We start from the raw sequence: 24,373 nt of genomic DNA on the forward strand, positions 1-24,373 counted from the left end.
TCCTTCAGTGACTCCTCCTCTCCTTCACTCCCATCCCTCCTTCAGTGACTCCTCCTCTCCTTCCTCCCATCCCTCCTTCAGTGACTCCTCCTCCTTCCTCCCATCCCTCCTTCAGTGACTCCTCCTCCTTCACTCCTATCCCTCCTTCAGTGACTCCTCCTCTCCTTCACTCCCATCCCTCTTTCTGTGACTCCTTCTCCTTCCTCCCATCCCTCCTTCAGTGACTCCTCCTCTCACTCCCATCCCTCCTTCAGTGACTCCTCCTCTCCTTCCTCCCATCCCTCCTTCAGTGACTCCTCCTCTCCTTCACTCCCATCCCTCCTTCAGTGACTCCTCCTCTCCTTCCTCCCATCCCTCCTTCAGTGACTCCTCCTCTCCTTCACTCCCATCCCTCCTTCAGTGACTCCTCCTCTCCTTCACTCCCATCCCTCCTTCAGTGACTCCTCCACTCCTTCCGTCCCATCCCTCCTTCAGTGACTCCGCCTCTCCTTCCGTCCAATCCCGCCTTCACTGACTCCGCCTCTCCTTCACTCCCATCCCTCCTTCAGTGACTCCTCTCCTTCACTCCCAGCCCTCCTACAGTGACTCCTCCTCTCCGACACTCCCATCCCTCCTTCAGTGACTCCTCCTCTCCTTCACTCCCATCCCTCCTTCAGTGACTCCTCCTCTCCTTCACTCCCATCCCTCCTTCAGTGACTCCTCCTCTCCTTCACTCCCATCCCTCCTTCAGTGACTCCTCCTCTCCTTCACACCCATCCCACCTTCAGTGACCCCTCCTCTCCGTAACTCCCATCCCTCCTTCAGTGACTCCTCCTCTCCTTCCTCCCATCCCTCCTTCAGTGACTCCTCCTCCTTCACTCCCATCCCTCCTTCAGTGACTCCTCCTCTCCTTCCTCCCATCCCTCCTTCAGTGACTCCTCCTCTCCTTCACTCCCATCCCTCCTTCAGTGACTCCTCCTCTCCTTCCTCCCATCCCTCCTTCAGTGACTCCTCCTCTCCTTCCTCCCATCCCTCCTTCAGTGACTCCTCCTCTCCACTCCCATCCCTCCTTCAGTGACTCCTCCTCTCCTTCACTCCCATCCCTCCTTCAGTGACTCCTCCTCTCCTTCACTCCCATCCCTCCTTCAGTGACTCCTCTCCTTCCTCCCATCCCTCCTTCAGTGACTCCTCCTCTCCTTCCTCCCATCCCTCCTTCAGTGACTCCTCCTCTCCTTCCTCCCATCCCTCCTTCAGTGACTCCTCTCCTTCCTCCCATCCCTCCTTCAGTGACTCCTCCTCTCCTTCACTCCCATCCCTCCTTCAGTGACTCCTCCTCTCCTTCCTCCCATCCCTCCTTCAGTGACTCCTCCTCTCCTTCCTCCCATCCCTCCTTCAGTGACTCCTCCTCCTTCCTCCCATCCCTCCTTCAGTGACTCCTCCTCTCCTTCCTCCCATCCCTCCTTCAGTGACTCCTCCTCTCCTTCACTCCCATCCCTCCTTCAGTGACTCCTCCTCTCCTTCCTCCCATCCCTCCTTCAGTGACTCCTCTCTCCTTCCTCCCATCCCTCCTTCAGTGACTCCTCCTCTCCTTCCTCCCATCCCTCCTTCAGTGACTCCTCCTCTCCTTCACTCCCATCCCTCCTTCAGTGACTCCTCTCCTTCCTCCCATCCCTCCTTCAGTGACTCCTCCTCTCCTTCACTCCCATCCCTCCTTCAGTGACTCCTCCTCTCCTTCCTCCCATCCCTCCTTCAGTGACTCCTCCTCTCCTTCACTCCCATCCCTCCTTCAGTGACTCCTCCTCTCCTTCCTCCCATCCCTCCTTCAGTGACTCCTCCTCTCCTTCCTCCCATCCCTCCTTCAGTGACTCCTCCTCTCCTTCCTCCCATCCCTCCTTCAGCTCCTCCTCTCCCTCCCATCCCTCCTTCAGTGACTCCTCCTCTCCTTCCTCCCATCCCTCCTTCAGTGACTCCTCCTCTCCTTCCTCCCATCCCTCCTTCAGTGACTCCTCCTCTCCTTCCTCCCATCCCTCCTTCAGTGACTCCTCCTCTCCTTCCTCCCATCCCTCCTTCAGTGACTCCTCCTCTCCTTCCTCCCATCCCTCCTTCAGTGACTCCTCCTCTCCTTCCTCCCATCCCTCCTTCAGTGACTCCTCCTCTCCTTCACTCCCATCCCTCCTTCAGTGACTCCTCCTCTCCTTCCTCCCATCCCTCCTTCAGTGACTCCTCCTCTCCTTCCTCCCATCCCTCCTTCAGTGACTCCTCCTCTCCTTCCTCCCATCCCTCCTTCAGTGACTCCTCCTCTCCTTCCTCCCATCCCTCCTTCAGTGACTCCTCCTCTCCTTCCTCCCATCCCTCCTTCAGTGACTCCTCCTCTCCTTCCTCCCATCCCTCCTTCAGTGACTCCTCCTCTCCTTCACTCCCATCCCTCCTTCAGTGACTCCTCCTCTCCTTCACTCCCATCCTCCTTCAGTGACTCCTCCTCTCCTTCCTCCCATCCCTCCTTCAGTGACTCCTCCTCTCCTTCACTCCCATCCCTCCTTCAGTGACACCTCCTCTCCTTCCTCCCATCCCTCCTTCAGTGACTCCTCCTCTCCTTCCTCCCATCCCTCCTTCAGTGACTCCTCCTCTCCTTCCTCCCATCCCTCCTTCAGTGACTCCTCCTCTCCTTCCTCCCATCCCTCCTTCAGTGACTCCTCCTCTCCTTCCTCCCATCCCTCCTTCAGTGACTCCTCCTCTCCTTCCTCCCATCCCTCCTTCAGTGACTCCTCCTCTCCTTCACTCCCATCCCTCCTTCAGTAGCTCCTCCTCTCCTTCCTCCCATCCCTCCTTCAGTGACTCCTCCTCTCCTTCCTCCCATCCCTCCTTCAGTGACTCCTCCTCTCCTTCCTCCCATCCCTCCTTCAGTGACTCCTCCTCTCCTTCACTCCCATCCCTCCTTCAGTGACTCCTCCTCTCCTTCACTCCCATCCCTCCTTCAGTGACCCCTTCTCTCCTTCACTCCCATCCCTCCTTCAGTGACCCCTTCTCTCCTCACAGCCCTCCTTCAGTGACCCCTTCTCTCCTTCACTCCCATCCCTCCTTCAGTGACCCCTTCTCTCCTTCACTCCCATCCCTCCTTCAGTGACTCCTTCACTCCTTCCCTCCCATCCCTCCTTCAGTGACTCCTCCTCTCCTTCACTCCCATCCCTCCTTCAGTGACACCTCCCCTCCTTACGTACCATCCCTCCTTCAGTGACTCCTCCTCTCCTTCCTCCCATCCCTCCTTCAGTGACTCCTCCTCTCCTTCCTCCCATCCCTCCTTCAGTGACTCCTCCTCTCCTTCCTCCCATCCCTCCTTCAGTGACTCCTCCTCTCCTTCCTCCCATCCCTCCTTCAGTGACTCCTCCTCTCCTTCCTCCCATCCCTCCTTCAGTGACTCCTCCTCTCCTTCCTCCCATCCCTCCTTCAGTGACTCCTCCTCTCCTTCCTCCCATCCCTCCTTCAGTGACTCCTCCTCTCCTTCCTCCCATCCCTCCTTCAGTGACTCCTCCTCTCCTTCACTCCCATCCCTCCTTCAGTGACTCCTCCTCTCCTTCCTCCCATCCCTCCTTCAGTGAATCCTCCTCTCCTTCACTCCCATCCCTCCTTCAGTGACTCCTCCTCTCCTTCCTCCCATCCCTCCTTCAGTGACTCCTCCTCTCCTTCCTCCCATCCCTCCTTCAGTGACTCCTCCTCTCCTTCACTCCCATCCCTCCTTCAGACTCCTCCTCTCCTTCACTCCCATCCCTCCTTCAGTGACTCCCTCCTCTCCTTCACTCCCATCCCTCCTTCAGTGACTCCTCCTCTCCTTCCTCCCATCCCTCCTTCAGTGACCCCTCCTCTCGTTCACTCCCATCCCTCCTTCAGTGACTCCTCCTCTCCTTCCTCCCATCCCTCCTTCAGTGACTCCTCCTCTCCTTCCTCCCATCCCTCCTTCAGTGACTCCTCCTCTCCTTCTCCCATCCCTCCTTCAGTGACTCCTCTCCTTCCTCCCATCCCTCCTTCAGTGACTCCTCCTCTCCTTCCTCCCATCCCTCCTTCAGTGACTCCTCCTCTCCTTCCTCCCATCCCTCCTTCAGTGACTCCTCCTCTCCTTCCTCCCATCCCTCCTTCAGTGACTCCTCCTCTCCTTCCTCCCATCCCTCCTTCAGTGACTCCTCCTCTCCTTCACTCCCATCCCTCCTTCAGTGACTCCTCCTCTCCTTCCTCCCATCCCTCCTTCAGTGACTCCTCCTCTCCTTCCTCCCATCCCTCCTTCAGTGACTCCTCCTCTCCTTCCTCCCATCCCTCCTTCAGTGACTCCTCCTCTCCTTCCTCCCATCCCTCCTTCAGTGACTCCTCCTCCTTCCTCCCATCCCTCCTTCAGTGACTCCTCCTCTCCTTCACTCCCATCCCTCCTTCAGTGACTCCTCCTCTCCTTCCTCCCATCCCTCCTTCAGTGACTCCTCCTCTCCTTCCTCCCATCCCTCCTTCAGTGACTCCTCCTCTCCTTCACTCCCATCCCTCCTTCAGTGACTCCTCCTCTCCTTCACTCCCATCCCTCCTTCAGTGACTCCTCCTCTCCTTCCTCCCATCCCTCCTTCAGTGACTCCTCCTCTCCTTCCTCCCATCCCTCCTTCAGTGACTCTCCTCTCCTTCCTCCCATCCCTCCTTCAGTGACTCCTCCTCTCCTTCCTCCCATCCCTCCTTCAGTGACTCCTCCTCTCCTTCCTCCCATCCCTCCTTCAGTGACTCCTCCTCTCCTTCCTCCCATCCCTCCTTCAGTGACTCCTCCTCTCCTTCCCCATCCCTCCTTCAGTGACTCCTCCTCTCCTTCCTCCCATCCCTCCTTCAGTGACTCCTCCTCTCCTTCACTCCCATCCCTCCTTCAGTGACTCTCCTCTCCTTCCTCCCATCCCTCCTTCAGTGACTCCTCCTCTCCTTCCTCCCATCCCTCCTTCATGGACTCATGCTGTCCTTGACTCACATCCCTCATTGATTGTCTCATGCACTCCTTCACTCCCATCCCTCCTTCAGTGACTCCTCCTCTCCTTCACTCCCATCCCTCCTTCAGTGACTCCTCCTCTCCTTCACTCCCATCCCTCCTTCAGTGACTCCTCCTCTCCTTCCTCCCATCCCTCCTTCAGTGACTCCTCCTCTCCTTCCTCCCATCCCTCCTTCAGTGACTCCTCCTCTCCTTCCTCCCATCCCTCCTTCAGTGACTCCTCCTCTCCTTCCTCCCATCCCTCCTTCAGTGACTCCTCCTCTCCTTCCTCCCATCCCTCCTTCAGTGACTCCTCCTCTCCTTCCTCCCATCCCTCCTTCAGTGACTCCTCCTCTCCTTCCTCCCATCCCTCCTTCAGTGACTCCTCCTCCTTCCTCCCATCCCTCCTTCAGTGACTCCTTCACTCCTTCCCTCCCATCCCTCCTTCAGTGACTCCTCCTCTCCTTCACTCCCATCCCTCCTTCAGTGACTCCTCCACTCCTTCCCTCCCATCCCTCCTTCAGTGACTCCTCCTCTCCTTCACTCCCATCCCTCCTTCAGTGACTCCTCCTCTCCTTCACTCCCATCCCTCCTTCAGTGACTCATCCTCTCCTTCCTCCCATCCCTCCTTCAGTGACTCCTCCTCTCCTTCCTCCCATCCCTCCTTCAGTGACTCCTCTCCTTCCTCCCATCCCTCCTTCAGTGACTCCTCCTCTCCTTCCTCCCATCCCTCCTTCAGTGACTCCTCCTCTCCTTCTCCCATCCCTCCTTCAGTGACTCCTCCTCCTTCCTCCCATCCCTCCTTCAGTGACTCCTCCTCTCCTTCCTCCCATCCCTCCTTCAGTGACTCCTCCTCCTCTCCTTCCTCCCATCCCTCCTTCAGTGACTCCTCCTCCTCTCCTTCCTCCCATCCCTCCTTCAGTGACTCCTCCTCTCTCCTTCACTCCCATCCCTCCTTCAGTGACTCCTCCTCTCCTTCCTCCCATCCCTCCTTCAGTGACTCCTCCTCTCCTTCCTTCCCATCCCTCCTGCAGTGACTCCTCCTCTCCTTCACTCCCATCCCTCCTTCAGTGACTCCTCCTCTCATTCACGCCCATCCCTCCTTCAGTGACTCCTCCTCTCCTTCACCCCCATCCCTCCTTCAGTGACTCCTCCTCTCCTTCCTCCCATCCTCCTTCAGTGACTCCTCCTCCTTCCTCCCATCCCTCCTTCAGTGACTCCTCCTCTCCTTCCTCCCATCCCTCCTTCAGTGACTCCTCCTCTCCTTCACTCCCATCCCTCCTTCAGTGACTCCCTCTCTCCTTCCTCCCATCCCTCCTTCAGTGACTCCTCCTCCTTCCTCCCATCCCTCCTTCAGTGACTCCTCCTCTCCTTCACTCCCATCCCTCTTCAAGTATTCCTCCTCCTCTGCTTCATTCCATTTCTCTTCAGTAGCTCCTCTCAGTTTTTGTTTGTTATATCACATTTGTAATACATTTCCTTTTGTTTACAGCTTTTAGACCCTGATTTTGGTGTTGTTGTTGTTGTTATTTGTTGTTGTTGTTGTTGTTGTTGTTGTTGTTGTTGTTGCATTTACCTTATATTTTATACTTTTGTTTGCTATTTCTTATTTTTATTATTTTGATCTTTTTGTTTTTGTTATGTTATTTATTGTTTTTGTTTCTGTTTTGTTTTCTTATTCTATTATTTTGCTATTTCTTGTTTTGTTCTTTTGTTATTTTTTTGTTTTCATCTCGCGTGCTTACCTAATTCTTCTCCCATCTTGTTTTTGGAGAACGTAATCACTGTTTATGGGCTGATATTTTTTGTTGTTTCTTTCCTTCCAAAATCGAAGGAAAAAACCAACTGCGAGAACAGCAGGGGAGGGTAGCAAAAGCGGCCTGGCAGGGGTCCCGCGTTCCCGAGATACCATCAGAGACGCACGCCTAGAGAGGTTGAAAGGGCTCCGAGGCGTTGATGTATTTCTAATGTACTTCCGGGAGATCAGTGGGAAGGGAGTGGCAAGACTCACCCTCTACACACTCACACTGATGCTGTCTCCCACCTGCCTGTTAACTCCTATTTGCCTTATCCTCTACCCTATTACAACTCCTATTTGCCTTACCACTCTACCCACCACTCTACACTCACCTGATGCTGTCTCCCCACCCTGCCTATTACAACTCCTATTTGCCCACCACTCTACACTCACCCCTGATGCTGTCTCCCACCCTGCCTATTACAACTCCCTATTTGCCTTATCACTCTACACACTCACACTGATGCTGTCTCCCACCCTGCCTATTACAACTCCCTATTTGCCTTATCACTCTACACACTCACCCTGATGCTGTCTCCCACCCTGCCTATTACAACTCCCAATTTGCCTTATCCTCTACACACTCACACTGATGCTGTCTCCCACCCCTGCCTATTACAACTCCTTGTTGCCTTATCACTCTTCACACTCACCCCTGATGCTGTCTCCCACCTGCCTGTACAACTTCCCTGTTGCTTATCACTCTCACTCACCCCTGATGCTGTCTCCCACCCTGCCTATTACAACTCTCCCTATTTACCTTATCACTCTACACACTCACCCTGATGCTGTCTCCCACCCTGCCTATTACAACTCTCCCTATTTACCTTATCACTCTACACACTCACCCTGATGCTGTCTCCCACCCTGCCTATTACAACTCAATATTTGCCTTACCACTCTACACACTCACCCTGATGCTGTCTCCCACCCTGCCTATTACAACTCTCCCTATTTGCCTTGCTGGGAGTGATCGAACACATGCTAGATTTATTATACGTCCTGTTTATCAGTATTACACACACACACACACACACACACACACACACACACACACACACACACACACACTAACGCCTCTCTATTTTCTGCGTCTTACAATTTTCCTTATTTGTCACTGTGGAAGTCAGCGAGCACATGCTATATTTATCACACACTTGCCTAACAGCGGGTTTTCCACGCTTTCAAACACAAGCAAGCAGTCGTTATCAACCTCAGAGCGGGGACGACATCCGTCTGCGACACTTTTATCTACTTGAAGCATAAGAAAGCTGAGATAAATGAACACGCGTCTGGGGAAGGCAGGAAAAAGAGAGAGATTGACAGGAAGGGATCGATCCAGCTGAACTATTCTTGGTAGTGACGGAAGTGGCTCTGATAGTCCTTAATGCGCAGTTCGTTTCCTGATAACTTTTTTCCTTCAATTGTTGACAGCTCGAAACACTTATCATTGTTGTTGTTGCGTCACTACACATCCCCTCCTGCTGCGAAGATAGACAGAAAGTCAGATAGACAGACAGACAGACAGACAGAAAGACAGACAGACAGACAGACAGACAGAAATAGACAGACAGAAATAGACAGACAGACAGACAGAAAGACAGTCAGACAGACAGAAATAGACAGACAGACAGACAGAAAGACAGTCAGACAGACAGAAATAGACAGACAGACAGAAAGACAGACAAACAGACAGACAGACAGACAGACAGACAGACAGACAGACAGAAAGACAGATAGACAGACAGAAATAAACAGACAGACAGACAGAACGAATGAACAGACATACAGATGAACAGATGAACAGACAGGTAGAAAGACAGTCGAACAGACAGAAATACGAAGACAGACAGACGAACAGAAATGAGCAGAGACAGACAGAAAGACAGTCAGACAGACAGAAATACAGACAGACAAACAGACAGACAGAAATGAACGACAGAAAGACGGTCAGACAGACAAAATAGACAGACAGACAGAAATGCCAGACGAACAGACAGACAGACAGACAGACAGAAATAGACAGACAGACAGAAAAACAGACAGACAGAAATAGAGCAGACACGCCGTAGACAGACAGACAGACATAAATAGACAGACAGACAGACATAAATAGACAGACAGACAGACAGACAGAAAGACAGTCAGACAGACAGAAATAGACAGACAAACAGAAATAGACAGAGAGACAGAAATAGACAGACAGACAGACAGACAGACAGACAGACAGACAGACAGACAGACAGACAGACAGACAGACAGAAAGAGACAGAACAGACGAAATGAACGACGAGCAGAAATAGACAGACATGCAGAAATGAGCAGACAGACAGACAGACAGACAGACGAACAGACAGACAGACAGAAATAGACAGACAGACAGACAGAAAGACAGACAGACGGAGCAAAAGACAGTCAGACAGACAAGAAATAGACAGACAGACAGACAGATAAAAATAGACAGACAGACAGACAGTGAGCAGACAGACAGACAAATGAACAGACAGACGAACATAAATGAACAGAGAGACAGACAGACAGACAGAAATAAATAGACAGACAGACAGACATATATAGACAGACAGACAGACAGACAGACAGAAATAAATAGACAGACAGACAGACAGACAGACAGAACCGAACAGAATAAAAAATGAGCGGGCGAACGGGCCAGGGTGGAGCAGACGAACCGGAGCAAGCCGAGCAGACAGGCAGACGCCGTATGGAGCAGACGGAGACGGGCAGACAGAAATATAAATGAGCAGACAGACGAACGCCCCATAGACGGGCAGACAGACAGACGGGCGAAAGTAAAATAGACAGACAGACAGACGCCTGCCAGACGAACGGGTGAAATAAGCAGACAAGCGAATGTGAGCAGACAGACGGAGCCAGAAATACCGTGGAGCAGAAAAGACCGTCAGACCAGACGCCGACAAGACAGACAGACGAATAGGGCAGACAGACGGAGCGGAGCGGAGCGGGCGGGCAGACTGGGCGGGCGGGCAGGAAGCTAGACGGGTGGGCAGACTGAGCCAGGCGGAGCGACGGGCAGAAATGGGCAGACGGGCAGACAGACGAACAGACGAACGCCGACCAGGCGAACGGGTGAGCAGACAGGCAGACGAACTGAACGAACGAACGCAAGCGGGCGGAGCAGACGAACGGGCAGACGGGCAGACAGACGGTGAAAGGCCCGGCAAACGAACGGAGCGAACGGAGCAGACGGGCAGACGGGCGAACCCGAAAGCGACGGAACAGACGGGCAAAGCCAGGCAGACGGAGCAGACGCACGAGCCGAACAAAAAGCCAGACAGACAGACGGGCGGGCAAAATAGACGCGAAAACCAGGCAGAAGGAGCAGACGGTCAGACGAACCAGAAATAACAGACGGGCAAAGAAATGAGCAGACGAACCAGAAGCCAGAGCCAGAAGAACGGTCAGACTGACTTAAATAGACGAACGAACGAGAAATAGACGGACGAACAGACGAAATAGACGAACCAGAAAGACGGTCAGACTGACAGAAATAGACAGACAGACAGACAGAAATAAAGACAGACGAACAGACAGACAGAAAAGACTGACAGACAGACAACAGATATACAGACAGAAGAAAGACAGGCACAGACAGAAAGACGGACAGAAATGAGCAGACACAGAAGACAAACAGATAAACAGACAGACAGACAGACAGAAAAGAAAGGTAGACGAACAGAAAAGACACAGACAGACAGACAGATGTTTTCTTCTTTTTTCTTTTTAGCGCGGTGTTTTCTGTCTGTTTTCTTCTTTTTTCTTTTTAGCGCGGTGTTTTTCTGTCTTTCTATTTTTCTTTTTTGCGCGGAGTTTTTCTGTTTGTTTTCTTTATTCTTTTTAGCGCGGAGTTTTTCTGTCTTTCTATTTTTTTTTTTTTTTTTAGCGGAGTTATTCTGTCTGTTTTCTTTTTTTATTGTTAGGGCGGAGTTTTTCTGTCTTTCTATTTTTTTTTTGCGCGGAGTTCTTCTGACTGTTTTCTTTTTTCTTTTTAGCGCGGAGTTTTTCTGTCTTTCGATTTTTTTTTTTTTTGCGCGGAGTTTTTCTGTCTGTTTTCTTTTTTCTTTTTAGCGCGGTGTTTTTCTGTCTTTCTATTTTTTTTTTTTTTTTGGGGAGGTTTTTTCTGTTTTCTTCTTTTTTCTTTTTAGCGCGGTGTTTTTCTGTCTGTTTTCTTCTTTTTTCTTTTTAGCGCGGAGTTTTTCTGTCTGTTTTCTTCTTTTTTCTTTTTAGCGCGGTGTTTTTCTGTCTGTTTTCTTCTTTTTTCTTTTTAGCGCGGTGTTTTTCTGTCTTACTATTTTTTTTTTTTTGCGCGGAGTTTTTCTGTCTGTTTTCTTCTTTTTTCTTTTTAGCGCGGTGTTTTTCTGTCTGTTTTCTTCTTTTTTCTTTTTAGCGCGGTGTTTTTCTGTCTGTTTTCTTCTTTTTTCTTTTTAGCGCGGTGTTTTTCTGTCTGTTTTCTTCTTTTTTTTCTTTTTAGCGCGGAGTTTTTCTGTCTGTTTTCTTCTTTTCTTCTTTTTAGCGCGGAGTCTTTCTGTCTGTTTTCTTTTTTTTTCTTTTTAGCGCGGTGTTTTTCTGTCTGTTTTCTTCTTTTTTTTCTTTTTAGCGCGGAGTCTTTCTGTCTGTTTTCTTCTTTTTTTCTTTTTAGCGCGGAGTCTTTCTGTCTGTTTTCTTCTTTTTTCTTTTTAGCGCGGAGTTTTTGTCTGTTTTCTTTTTTTTTCTTTTTAGCGCGGAGTTTTTCTGTCTTTTCTATTTTTTTCTTTTAAGCGCTGTGTTTTTCTGTCTTTTCTTTTTTTTTCTTTTTTAGCGCGGTGTTTTTGTCTTTTCTTTTTTTTTTTCTTTTTTAGCGCGGTGTTTTTGTCTTTTCTTTTTTTTTCTTTTTTAGCGCGGTGTTTTTCTGTCTTCTTTTTTTTCTTTTTTAGCGCGGTGTTTTTGTCTTTTCTTTTTTTTTTCTTTTTTAGCGCGGTGTTTTTCTGTCTTTTCTTTTTTTTTCTTTTTTAGCGCGGTGTTTTTCTGTCTTTTCTTTTTTTTTCTTTTTTAGCGCGGTGTTTTTGTCTTCTTTTTTTTTCTTTTTTAGCGCGGTGTTTTTGTCTTTTCTTTTTTTTTCTTTTTTAGCGCGGTGTTTTTGTCTTTTCTATTTTTTTCTTTTTTAGCGCGGAGTTTTTCTGTGTTTTATTCTTTTTTTCTTTTTAGCGCGGAGTTTTTCAGTCTTTTCTTTTTTTTCTTTTTTAGCGCGCTGTTTTTCTGTCTTTTCTTTTTTTCCTTTTTTCAGTGCAGAGTTTTTTCATCTTTCATTTTTCTTTTCTTTTTCTTCTGCCTTCGTCATTCAGGGTTTGAGATTTGGCCTTTTCATTTCTGTCTAAATCTTAAGCCAAATGAAATGATGAGTTCTTTTGCGATTTCCTGAACAGTAGAAAACAATGACTTTTGCGGTTTGTTTACGAAGGTGACGATATTATTCTGAGCTGCATGTCTCCTAATTCCAGTATAATAAATTTGAAAATAATTAGAATCTCTATGGACCCCTCCTTGGGAACCATCTCTCTCTCTCTCTCTCTCTCTCTCTCTCTCTCTCTCTCTCTCTCTCTCTCTCTCTCTCTCTCTCTCTCTCTCTCTCTCTCTCTCTCTCTCTCTCTCTCTCTCTCTCTCTCTCTCTCTCTCTCTCTCTCTCTCTCTCTCTCTCTCTCTCTCTCTCTCTCTCTCTCTCTCTCTCTCTCTCTCTCTCTCTCTCTCTCTCTCTCTATCTCTCTCTCTCTCTCTCTCTCTCTCTCTATCTCTCTCTCTCTCTCTCTCTCTCTCTCTCTCTCTCTCTCTCTCTCTCTCTCTCTCTCTCTCTCTCTCTCTCTCTCTCTCTCTCTCTCTCTCTCTTTTCTCTCTCTCTGTCACACACAAAAAAATGTATAAATGTGAATAACGAACAAAAAAGTTAAAAGAAAGACAAAACACCGCGCTAAGAAGAAAAAGAAAGACAAAAACACTGCTAAAAAAAGAAAGAAAAGATAAAACACTGCGCTAAGAAGAAGAAAAGTAAAAATGGTACGAAAACGCTGCACTGAAAAAGGAAAAAAGAAAAAGACAGAAAACACCATGCTAAAAAAGAAAAAAAGAAAAGACAGAAAAACACTGCGCTAAAAAGGAAAAAAAAAAGAAAAGACAAAACACTGGGCGCTAAAAAAGAAAAAAAAAGAAAAGTACAAAAAAACACTGCGCTAAGAAGAAAAAGAAAAATGAAAGATGAAAAACGTCATACTGAAAAAGGAAAAAAGAAAAGACAAAACACTATGCTAAAAAGAAAAAAAAGAAAAGACAGAAAAACACAGCGCTTAAAAGAAAAAAATAGAAAAGACAGAAAAACTCTGCGCTAAAAAGAAAAAAAAAGAAAACAGACAAAAACCCGCGCTAAAAGAAAGAAGAAAATGACAGAAAACCTGCTGAAAGAAAAAGAAAAACAAACAGAAGACTCCGCGCCAAAAGAAGAAAAGAAGAAACAGACAGAAAACACCGCGCTAAAAAGAAAGAAGAAAACAGACAGAAAACACTGCGCTAAAAAAAGAAAAAAAAAGAAGAAAATATAGAAACACCGCGCCAGTAAAAAGAAAAAAGAAGAAAATAGACAGAAAACACCGCGCTAAAAAAAAAAAGAAAAAAGAAGAAAACAGACAGAAAACACCGCTAAAAGAAAGAAGAAACACAGAAAACCCACAAAAAAAAAATAAGACAGAAAACACTGCGCCAAAAAAGAAAAAGAAGAAAACAGACAGAAATACCGCGCTAAAAAGAAAAGAAGAAACAGACAGAAAACTCCAAGTGCTAAAAAGAGAAAAAGAAGAAAACAGATGAAAAAACACTGCGCTAAAAAAAAGAAAAAAAAAAAGAAAACAGACAAAACTCCAAAAAAAAATAGAAAGACAGAAAAACACTGCGCCAAAAAGAAAAAAGAAAACAGAGAAAACTCCGCGCAAAAAAAAATCGAAAGACAGAAAACTCCGCGCTAAAAGAAAAAAAGAAATAGACAGAAGAACTCCGCAAAAAAAAAAAAATAGAAAAGACAGAAAAACCTGCGCTAAAAGAAAAAGAAACAGACAGAAGAACTCTGCGCAAAAAAAAAAAATAGAAAGACAGAAAAACTCCGCGCCAAAAAGAAACAACAGAAAAACCTACAAAAAAAAAAAAATAGGAAAGATGAAAACACCGCGCTAAAAAGAAAAAGAAGAAAGACAGAAACACTGGCGCTAAAAGAAAAAGAAACAGACAGAAAGACTCCGCAAAAAAGAAAAAACACAGAAAACTCCACTAAAAGAAAAAGAAAACAGACAAAACTCCACGCTAAAAAGAAAAAAGAAAAACAGACAGAAAAAACCTGCGCCAAAGAAAAAAGAAGAAAACAGACAGAAAAACCTGCGCTAAAAATAAAAAGGAAGAAAACAGACAGAAAAACCTGCGCCTAAAAATAAAAAAGAAGAAAAATGACAGAAAACTCCGCTAAAAAGGCTTGCATGATAAAATTGATAAAGACATTAACCTGGAAATTCCATGAAAATGACCAGGCGATTACTTTATGAGGGTGATTATATTCATACTACTGTACACAGTCCTTAAACCTGAATACTTAAGTGCTATAATGTTCTGCACCAGCTTAAGGTGCCAGGTGTCAAACTCACGGCCCACGTCACAAATTTGGCCCCTGGGCTGGTCGGAGGGCCCATGATATATTCCCTCGATTAACCCGTTTGTTCCTCAACTTTAGAAACAGGAATAGCGGGCTTTTTTTCTTCATTACGTTTTGCCCTTGTATAGACTGTCTCCTTGGTTGCAGTAAAGCAACCACAGGTGAAGGAGTGACTGGCGAAGGAACGACAAAAGAAGTTGCTGAGTCACTGTTTCAAGCAATTTTCAAGTATTTCTTTCTTTTCTTCCGCCATTTTGGCAGACTCCAGCGGAAGAAAAGAGGAAAGTTAATTATTCGCTTCATTACATATCTGCGGAAGGAAGATTACGACAACCGCCTTCACCCCGTCCTATGTAATCTTCTCTCCGTAGTATATTGAGTAATTAATAATCCCCAAGGGGAGTTCAAATCTAAATGAAGCTTCACTTTGGATTGGTGATTTTTTTTTGTACTCTTTTCTAAATAATAAAATGGTCATGTTGGTTTCTTCCTTCTGTTTTCCTTTTTTTTCTTTTGTGCTTCTAATCTGTCCTCCATTCTGAAAATACACACACACACACACACACACACACACACACACACACACACACACACACACATACACACACACAGAGCCTTTTGAATCAATCCAGTTTAATCTTTTTTCCATGATATCCTTGAGCCCTCCCTTACTACTCTCTAAGCCTGATGCTTCAATGTTCCCTAGGAATCGAACACAAAGACCTGCTGTTCTTTGGCCCTAGAAGTTCGTTTGATGCAGCATGTGGTCGCCGCCGTTCATATAATCAACATTTCTGTTTAATCAGCCCGAAGAGAGTTACCAAACATCTACTAACCCCATCGTTCATTTGATTCAATATTTGATCCTTATTGTGTTCATGTCACCCAAAGTTGATTATAACTGACCCCTGGAGGAAGATAAGAAGGAGGGAAGTCACGTCACTTTTGCCAGCACAATCTCCGTTCTGGCGCTTTCATCTTCATTCCATTAAAAAGCACAAGAGGGGAGTCTCCTATATCGGTTGATTTTTTCTATAATGGGATTTTTGCTTTTGCTTTAGCGTGCACTTCTTTGGAAACATCATTTGCCTGGAACGCACTTAACTTTTCTTTTATTCTCTTTCCTCTTTCTTTGTTCTCTAATCTGTCTCCTTTTCATATTGCCTGTATACACACACACACACACACACACACACACACACACACACACACACACCACACACACACACACACACACACACACCAGACGACTCTTGCCTTTTGTCGTTGTTTTTTATCTTCATTTTCTTCTGTTTTCTGTTTCTTTTTGTTTTGTTTTTTTCCTATAATGGGAATAGTTTTTTTTTGTTCAGCGCTGCACTTCTTGGAAGCATCATTTTACTGTGCCTTCTTTTCTTCCATTTCTTTTCTCCTTCACTTTCTCTTTCTTTTCTAATCCGTCTCCTTTTCCCAGTACACACACAATGCACACACGCACACACACAGAACAGATGACTCACCTCATTAGTCACCCATCATCCATAGTCGCTTCCTGTGACTTCCTTACGACTATTTTCACCCGGTGTTTTCACGTCATGCCCCCCCACTCTGCCAAACCTCCGGACATCGTTGAGTAAAACTTTGAGCATAATCTAAGACATGTTGGCCTTTCAGTAGGAGTTTGGAAGCATTTCCAGGGAGTAGTTTATATGGCCCTTCCAATGGTTTGAGCCTTCTTCTATGCACCATATGAACCTGGAAAAGCACTCAATCAGAACTCCACTGATCTCTTTCAATGGCCCTGGAAATAGTTGGTGAGTCGGGCACACAGACTTTGAGAGATGTACTGACGCCCGCATCCGTGTCCCTCACTAGACAAAAGGGTGTGGCGCGGTGTACGGAAATAGAAATAGAAGATGCAAAAGTGACTCTGCTAGACTGGCCCAGTATCCCTAAAACGTATCCTGGCCTCTCGTAGAAGTAGTCAGCTTAGTGACTGCTTTTGTTGATCCTGGTGATAGTTTTACCTGACTTCTGCACTCCCTCACCGGGAAGACTATACTGTGCAACCTGTTAATCTGTTCACGGGGCCTTGGAAGACAGTCAGTAATGGAGTCTGATACTTGACATCGCTCTCAAAGCCTCCCTCTCGTAATCTAAGTCAATGTGCCTGGTCTCGAATTCTTTCCCTACAGCAATATTTTCGTCTTAAGGAAATGGCCAAGGGAGGAGGGAGGGTGAGAGCTCAAACGTATCAGAGTTGTCACAGTTTCTGTCTTTTTTTTTGTCGAATATTGGCCTCCTCCTCCTCCCTCCTCCTCCTCCTTAAGTTCTTCAGTAACAAACCTCCTTTTCTTTAACCTTTCCTCTACTCGGTCCTGTTCTTCCTCTTCTTCCTATTCCTCCTCCTCCCTCCCTTTGAATTATCTCCTCGTCTACAGCTTTCTCCTCCACTTTCTCCTCAGCCACACACATTCGTTAACATACAGACAGCTTTGGCTAGAGAGAGTCCCAGTTTGCATTTTAATAGCGTGAAGAGTAGAGACAGAGGAAAACTCTCTCTCTCTCTCTCAAGGAGTGTGGTATTTTGTACGTGATCGTCTCTCAGTTCTCGTCTTTCATGTATTTCATGTATTTTCCGTATCTTCTCCCTTGATCAGTTCTTTACGTCACCAAGAACCAACAATATTCGACAAATCCTATGAAAATCCTTATGAAAAAATCCCTCCTCCTATGAAAATCTTTATGAAAAAATCCCATGAAACTTTATTCCTCTGAAAATCCTTAAGAAAAATCCCCTTATAAAAAGAATCTCATGAAAATCTTTAGAAAAAAATCCCATGAAACTCTTATAAAAAAGAATCCCTATGAAAATCTTTATGAAAAATCCCATGAAACTCTTATAAAAAGAATCCAGAAAATCTTTATGAAAAATAAAAGAACTTATGAAAAATCTTTATGAAAAATCCCATGAAATATTTATCAAAACGAATCCTATGAAAATCCTTCAGAAAATATTCTGAAAATACTCATGAAAAATACCCCACGGAAGCCTTATGAAAAGCAACCTATGAAAATCCTTATTTAAAAAAAATCTGTGAAATTTAGGAAAAGAATCCTTCAAAAATCCTTTGGCAAAAATCCAATGATATCCTTATGAGAAAATTCATATGACCATCCTTTTTTGAGAAAGTCCTATGAAAATCCTTATAAAACAATCCCATGAAAATCTTATAACAAAGAATCATTATGAAAAGAATCGACAGATGACGTGGCACTCCTTATGAGTAATATTCTCTCTCTCTCTCTCTCTCTCTCTCTCTCTCTCTCTCTCTCTCTCTCTCTCTCTCTCTCTCTCTCTCTCTCTCTCTCTCTCACTCTCTCTCTCTCTCTCTCTCTCTCTCTCTCTCTCTCTCTCTCTCTCTCTCTCTCTCTCTCTCTCTCTCTCTCTCTCTCTCTCTCTCTCTCTCTCTCTCTCTCTCTCTCACACACACACACACACACACACACAGCAGCAGCAGGCGTAGTAACCTTCAGCAATCTTTCCAATGAACTGAATAAACCACGAAAATAATAATAGACATGTCTTAGTAAACCAGACGTTCTACCTGACAACTATTTTATGATGGATTAGAATTTACCTGTGTGTGTGTGTGAGGGATGAAAGAGTGAAGATGCTGGTTAACTCTTGCATAAGGAGTTTGGACAGTATAGGGATGAGCATGAGTAAAAAGTCGAGTGCAGCGGGGCCGCGGGAGGGGGGGAGGCATGCAGTTAGCAAGTTCAGAAGAGCAGTCAGCGTGGAAATATCGATAGAAGATAGAAAGAGAGGCAACATTGCGGCGGAATTCAAGAGGTAGAAGACTATCAGTATGAGGAGGAGAGCTGATGAGACGAAGAGCCTTAGCCTCCACTCTGTCCAGAAGAGCTGTGTGAGTGGAGCCCCCCCACACATGAGATGCATATTCCATACGAGGGCGGACAAGGGCCCTGTATATGGACAGCAACTGTGCAGGGGAGAAGAACTGGCGGAGACGGTACAGAACGCCCAGCCTCGAGGAAGCTGATTTAGTAAGAGATGAGATATGAAGTTTCCAGTTAAGATTTTGAGTTAAGGATAGACCGAGGATGTTTAGTGTTGAGGAAGGTGATAGCTGGGTGTTGTCAAAGAATAGGGGATAGTTGTTTGGAAGATTGTGTCGAGTGGATAGGTGGAAAAACTGTGTTTTTGAGGCGTTGAAGGACACCAAGTTCTTCTTGCCCGAATCGGAAATAATAGTAAGGTCTGAGGCTAAGCGTTCTGCAGCCTCCAGCCTTGAGTCGTTAAGTTCCTGTAGGGTGGGTCTTCTATTAAAAGAAGTTGAGTAATGCAGAGTGGAATCATCGGCGTAGGAATGGATAGGACAGTTCGTTTTAGAAAGATCATCAATGAACAACAGAAAAAGAGTGGGAGACCACTGTTAATAGATTTAGGGGAAGAACAGTGACCGTCTACCACGGCAGAAATAGAACGGTCAGAAAGGAAACTGGAGATAAAGGTACAGAGAGAAGGATAGAAACCGTAGAAGGGTAGTTTGGAAAGCAAAGATTTGTGCCAGACCCTATCAAAAGTTTTTGATATGTCCAGCGCAATAGCAAAGGTTTCACCGAAACGGCTAAGAGAGGATGACCAAGAGTCAGTTAAGAAGGCTAGGAGATCACCAGTAGAACGCCCCTTGCAGAACCCATACTGGCGATCAGATAGAAGGTCAGAAGTGGAAAGGTGCTTTTGAATCTTCCGGTTAAGGATTGATTCAAAAGCTTTAGATAGACAAGATAGTAAAGCTATAGGACGGTAGTTTGAGGGATTGGAGCTGTCACCCTTCTTAGGCACAGGCTGTATGAAGGCATACTTCAAGCAAGAAGGAAAGGTAGATGTTGACAAGCAGAGGCGAAAGAGTTTGACCAGGCAGGGTGACAGCACGGAGGCACAGTTTTTAAGGACAATAGGAGGCACTCCATCAGGTCCATAAGCCTTCTGAGGATTGAGGCCAGAGAGGGCATAGAAAATATCATTTTGAAGAATCTTTATAACAGTCATAAGGGAGTCAGAGGGGGGATGAGTAGGAGGAATATGCCCGGAATCGTCCAGAGTGGAGTTTTTAGAAAAAGTTTGAGAGAAGAGTTCAGCCTTAGAGATAGACGAGACGGCAGTGTTGCCGTCAGGACTGAGGAGTGGAGGGAAAGATGAAGAAGTGAAGTTGGAGGAGATGTTTTTGGCTAGATGCCAGAAGTCACGGGAAGAGTTAGAGAAAACAAGGTTTTGGCATTTTCTATTAATGAAAGAATTTTTGGTTAGTCGGAGAATAGATTTGGCACGATTTCGGGCAGAAATGTAAAGTTCATAATTAGCATTAGTTTGAAGGCTCTGGTACCTTTTGTGAGCTGCCTCTCTATCATTGACAGCACGAGAACAAGTGTGATTAAACCGAGGCATTTTAGCGTGAGGAGTAGAGAAAGAACGAGGAATGTATGCCTCCATTCCAGAGACAATCACCTCTGTGATGCGCTGAGCACACACAGAGGGGTCTCTATCCTGGAAGCAATAATCATTCCACGGGAAATCGGAAAAGTACATCCTCAGGTCGTCCCACCGAGCTGAAGCAAAATGCCAGAAGCATCGCCTCTTCGGTGGGTCCAGAGGGTGTACAGGAGCGATAGGACAGGATGCAGAAATAAGATTGTGATCGGAGGAGCCCAACGGAGAGAACAGTTTGAGAGAATAAGCAGAAGGGTTTGAGGTAAGGAAGAGGTCTAGAATGTTGGGCCGGTCTCCAAGACGGTTGGGAATACGTGTAAGGTGCTGGACCAACTGCTCTAGGTCGTTGAGGATAGCAAAGTTGTAGGCTTGTTCACCAGGATGGTCAGTGAGAGAGGATGAAAGCCAAAGCTGGTGGTGAACATTGAAATCTCCTAGGATGCTCCACTTTAGAATTTAAATAATCAAAGAATTTTACATAGTTGGTAGAGTTAGGTGAGAGATAAACAGCACAGATGTATTTAGTAATAGAATGACAATGAAGTCTTAGCCAGATGGTAGAAAATTCCGAAGAGTCAAGGTTGTGGGCACGAGAGCAAGTGTTGTCGTTGCGCACGTAGGCGCAACATCCAGCTTTGGATTGAAATTTAGGATAGAGATAGCAGGAGGGAATAGAGTAGAGATTGCTGTCAGTAGCCTCAGAAACCTGTGTTTCGGTAAGGAAGAGAAGGTGAGGTTTAGAGGAGGAGAGATGATGTTCCACAGAATGAAAATTAGAACGAAGACCGCGAATGTTGCAGAAATTGAGAAGAAAGAGGATTACTACTACTACTACTACTACTACTACTACTACTACTACTACTACTACTACTACTACTACTACTACTACTACTACTACTACTACTGCTCCTATTGCTACTACTATCACTACTACTACTACTACTACTACTACTACTACTACTACTACTACTACTACTACTACTACTACTACTACTACTACTACTACTACTACTACTACTGCTACTACTACTACTACTACTACTACTACTACTACTACTACTACTACTACTACTACTACTACTACTACTACTACTACTACTACTACTACTACTACTACTACTACTACTACTACTACTATCATTACTACTACTACTACTACTACTACTACTAATACTGATACTATCATTACTACTACTACTACTACTACTACTACTACTACTAACTAGAGAGTATGGCGAACATTATTATAGCGAAGTTTTAATCTTAGTGACATATGTAGGAAAGATGTAACAGACTAACTGAAGCAGTGGTTCCCAACCCTTTTTCTGTCGTTTCCCCTTCATCAACTTCAACCCCGGGATTTCCCCGCTCATGTGGACGAGGAAAAAAGTAGCCAAAACACGAAATTTACGTGCTTAATAACGCAAGTAATATAGTAAATAAATAGTAGCCAAACACAATATTTACTTAATAACACAAATCAATCAGTTCTGTACCGTCTCCGCCAGTTCTCCCCCGCACGGGCCTTGTCCGCCCTCGTATGGAGTATACATCTCACGTGTGGGGGGGCTCCACTCACACAGCTCTCTTGGACAGAGTGGAGTCTAAGGCTCTTCGTCTCATCAGCTCTCCTCCTCTTACTGATAGTCTTCTACCTCTTAAATTCCGCCGCCATGTTGCCTCTCTTTCTATCTTCTATCGATATTTTCATGCTGACTGCTCTTCTGAACTTGCTAACTGCATGCCTCCCCCCCTCCCGCGGCCTCGCCACACACGACTTTCTACTCAAGCTCATCCCTTTACTGTCCAATTCTCTTACGCAAGAGTTAACCAGCATCTCCACTCTTTCATCCCTCACGCTGGTAAACTCTGGAACAATTTTCCTTCATCTGCATTTCCTTCTGCCTACGACTTGAACTCTTTCAAGAGGAGGGTATCAGGACACCTCTCCTCCCAAAATTGAGCTCTCTTTCGGCCACTCTAACACTTTTTAGGAGCAGTGAGTAGCGTTTTTTTTTTAACATTTTTGACCTTTTTTATGGCCTTGAACTGACACGTCTGCTGTAAAAAAAAAAGTCAATGGTTTCCGCCGTCTAATTGCCAGTAATTTATATTTCCTTCGTGTTAAAGTTCCCCCCTAGAATCATAAAATTTCCCCCCAGGTTGGGAAGGGCTGAACTAGATAGAATGTATAGCGAACTTATTTATAGCGAAGTTTTAACATAGTAGGATAATCAAATAACATACAAGTTAGAGTATATAACAAATTTATTTATAATGAAATTTTAACATCGTGACATCTGTAGAAAACGTGTAACAGGCTCACTGGAGTGTGTGGCGAACAATGCTGTCGTGAAGTTTTAACATCGTGACATCTGTAGAAAACGTGTAACAGGCTCACTGGAGTGTGTGGCGAACAATGCTGTCGTGAAGTTTTAACATCGTGACATCTGTAGGAGACGTGTAACAGGCTCACTGAAGTGTGTGGCGAACAATGCTGTCGTGAAGTTTTAACATCGTGACATCTGTAGGAGACGTGTAACAGGCTCACTGGAGTGTGGCGAACAATGCTGTCGTGAAGTTTTAACATCGTGACATCTGTAGGAGACGTGTAACAGGCTCACTGGAGTGTGTGGCGAACAATGCTGTCGTGAAGTTTTAACATCGTGACATCTGTAGGAGACGTGTAACAGGCTCACTGGAGTGTGTGGCGAACAATGCTGTCGTGAAGTTTTAACATCGTGACATCTGTAGGAAACGTGTAACAGGCTCACAGGAGTGTGTGGCGAACAATGCTGTCGTGAAGTTTTAACATCGTGACATCTGTAGGAGACGTGTAACAGGCTCACTGAAGTGTGTGGCGAACAATGCTGTCGTGAAGTTTTAACATCGTGACACACGTAGGACGGGTGTAAGCCAAAAGAAAATCATCGCACTCAAACTAAAAAAAAATAAAGCTGACTGAATTAAGAAAAGATCCACTAAGAAGACGGACACTTGGCAGGAATGATCATGGAGGGAAACACGCAGCAGGCTGAAAGTGAACAGTGGCAGCACAAATATGAAGCAAAAAACGTGAAAAGGTAAAGTAAAAAACTAAAAAAATAAAAGAAATTATTGAAACAACAAAACTCGCTTAAAAATATAATGCATAGTCACTTCTCCTTTCCTCCTCCTCCCCCTTCTCTTCCTCTTCCTCCTCCTCCTCCTCTTTTCCTTCCTCTTCCTTCTCCTCTTCCTCCTCCTCCTCTTCCTCCTCCTTCGCGCCATCACTATAAACAACAAACAAATAAAGAACAAAAGAATAAAATGTGAATTAGTGATTGGAGCCGTTTGGAAAATTTACGGTCCATGAAAATGTACTTGTGTGTGTGTGTGTGTGTGTGTGTGTGTGTGTGTGTGTGTGTGTGACACGGTGCTGCCCCCTGCTTGTCTTGAGGGCACGGTGCTGCCCCCTGCTTGTCTTGAGGGCACGGTGCTGCCCCCTGCTTGTCTTGAGGGCACGGTGCCCGTGCTTGTCTTGAGGGCACGGTGCTGCCCCCTGCTTGTCTTGAGGGCACGGTGCTGCCCCCTGCTTGTCTTGAGGGCACGGTGCTGCCCCCTGCTTGTCTTGAGGGCACGGTGCTGCCCCCTGCTTGTCTTGAGGGCACGGTGCTGCCCCCTGCTTGTATTGAGGGCACGGTGCTGTCCCCTGCTTGTATTGAGGGCACGGTGCTGCCCCCTGCTTGTATTGAGGGCACGGTGCTGTCCCCTGCTTGTATTGAGGGCACGGTGCTGCCCCTGCTTGTCTTGAGGGCACGGTGCTGCCCCTGCTTGTCTTGAGGGCACGGTGCTGCCCCTGCTTGTCTGAGGGCACGGTTCTGCCCCCTGCTCGTCTTGAGGGCACGGTGCTGCCGCCTGCTCGTCTGGAGGGCACGGTGCTGCCCCTGCTTGTCTTGAGGGCACAGTGCTGTCCCCTGCTTGTCTTGAGGGCACGGTGCTGCCCCCTGCTTGTCTTGAGGGCACGGTGCTGCCCCCTGCTTGTCTTGAGGGCACGGTGCTGTCCCTGCTTGTCTGGAGGGCACGGTGCTGCCCCTGCTTGTCTTGAGGGCACGGTGCTGCCCCTGCTTGTCTTGAGGGCACGGTGCTGCCCCTGCTCGTCTGGAGGGCACGGTGCTGTCCCTGCTTGTCTGGAGGGCACGGTGCTGCCGCCTGTTGCCCTCATCCTGCAGTGCTTACCCCTGTGTGGCGTGCTGGCCTGGGTGCGGCAGCAGCCCGTGTCCCCGTGCGTCGGGAGGGTCTCTCGCACGCCCTCAGCCTCTGTGATCCCTGAGGGTGTGCCCCAGGGGGCTCGCCTCGGGTGAGAGCAACATCATCAGGTCTAAGTATTCGGCCTCGTGGCTGGGTGGATGCCCTGAGGGTGTGCCGGGGTGCTCGCCT

Source organism: Eriocheir sinensis, chromosome 2, assembly GCF_024679095.1.
Source record: "Eriocheir sinensis breed Jianghai 21 chromosome 2, ASM2467909v1, whole genome shotgun sequence".
NCBI classification, from domain to species: Eukaryota; Metazoa; Arthropoda; class Malacostraca; order Decapoda; family Varunidae; genus Eriocheir; species Eriocheir sinensis.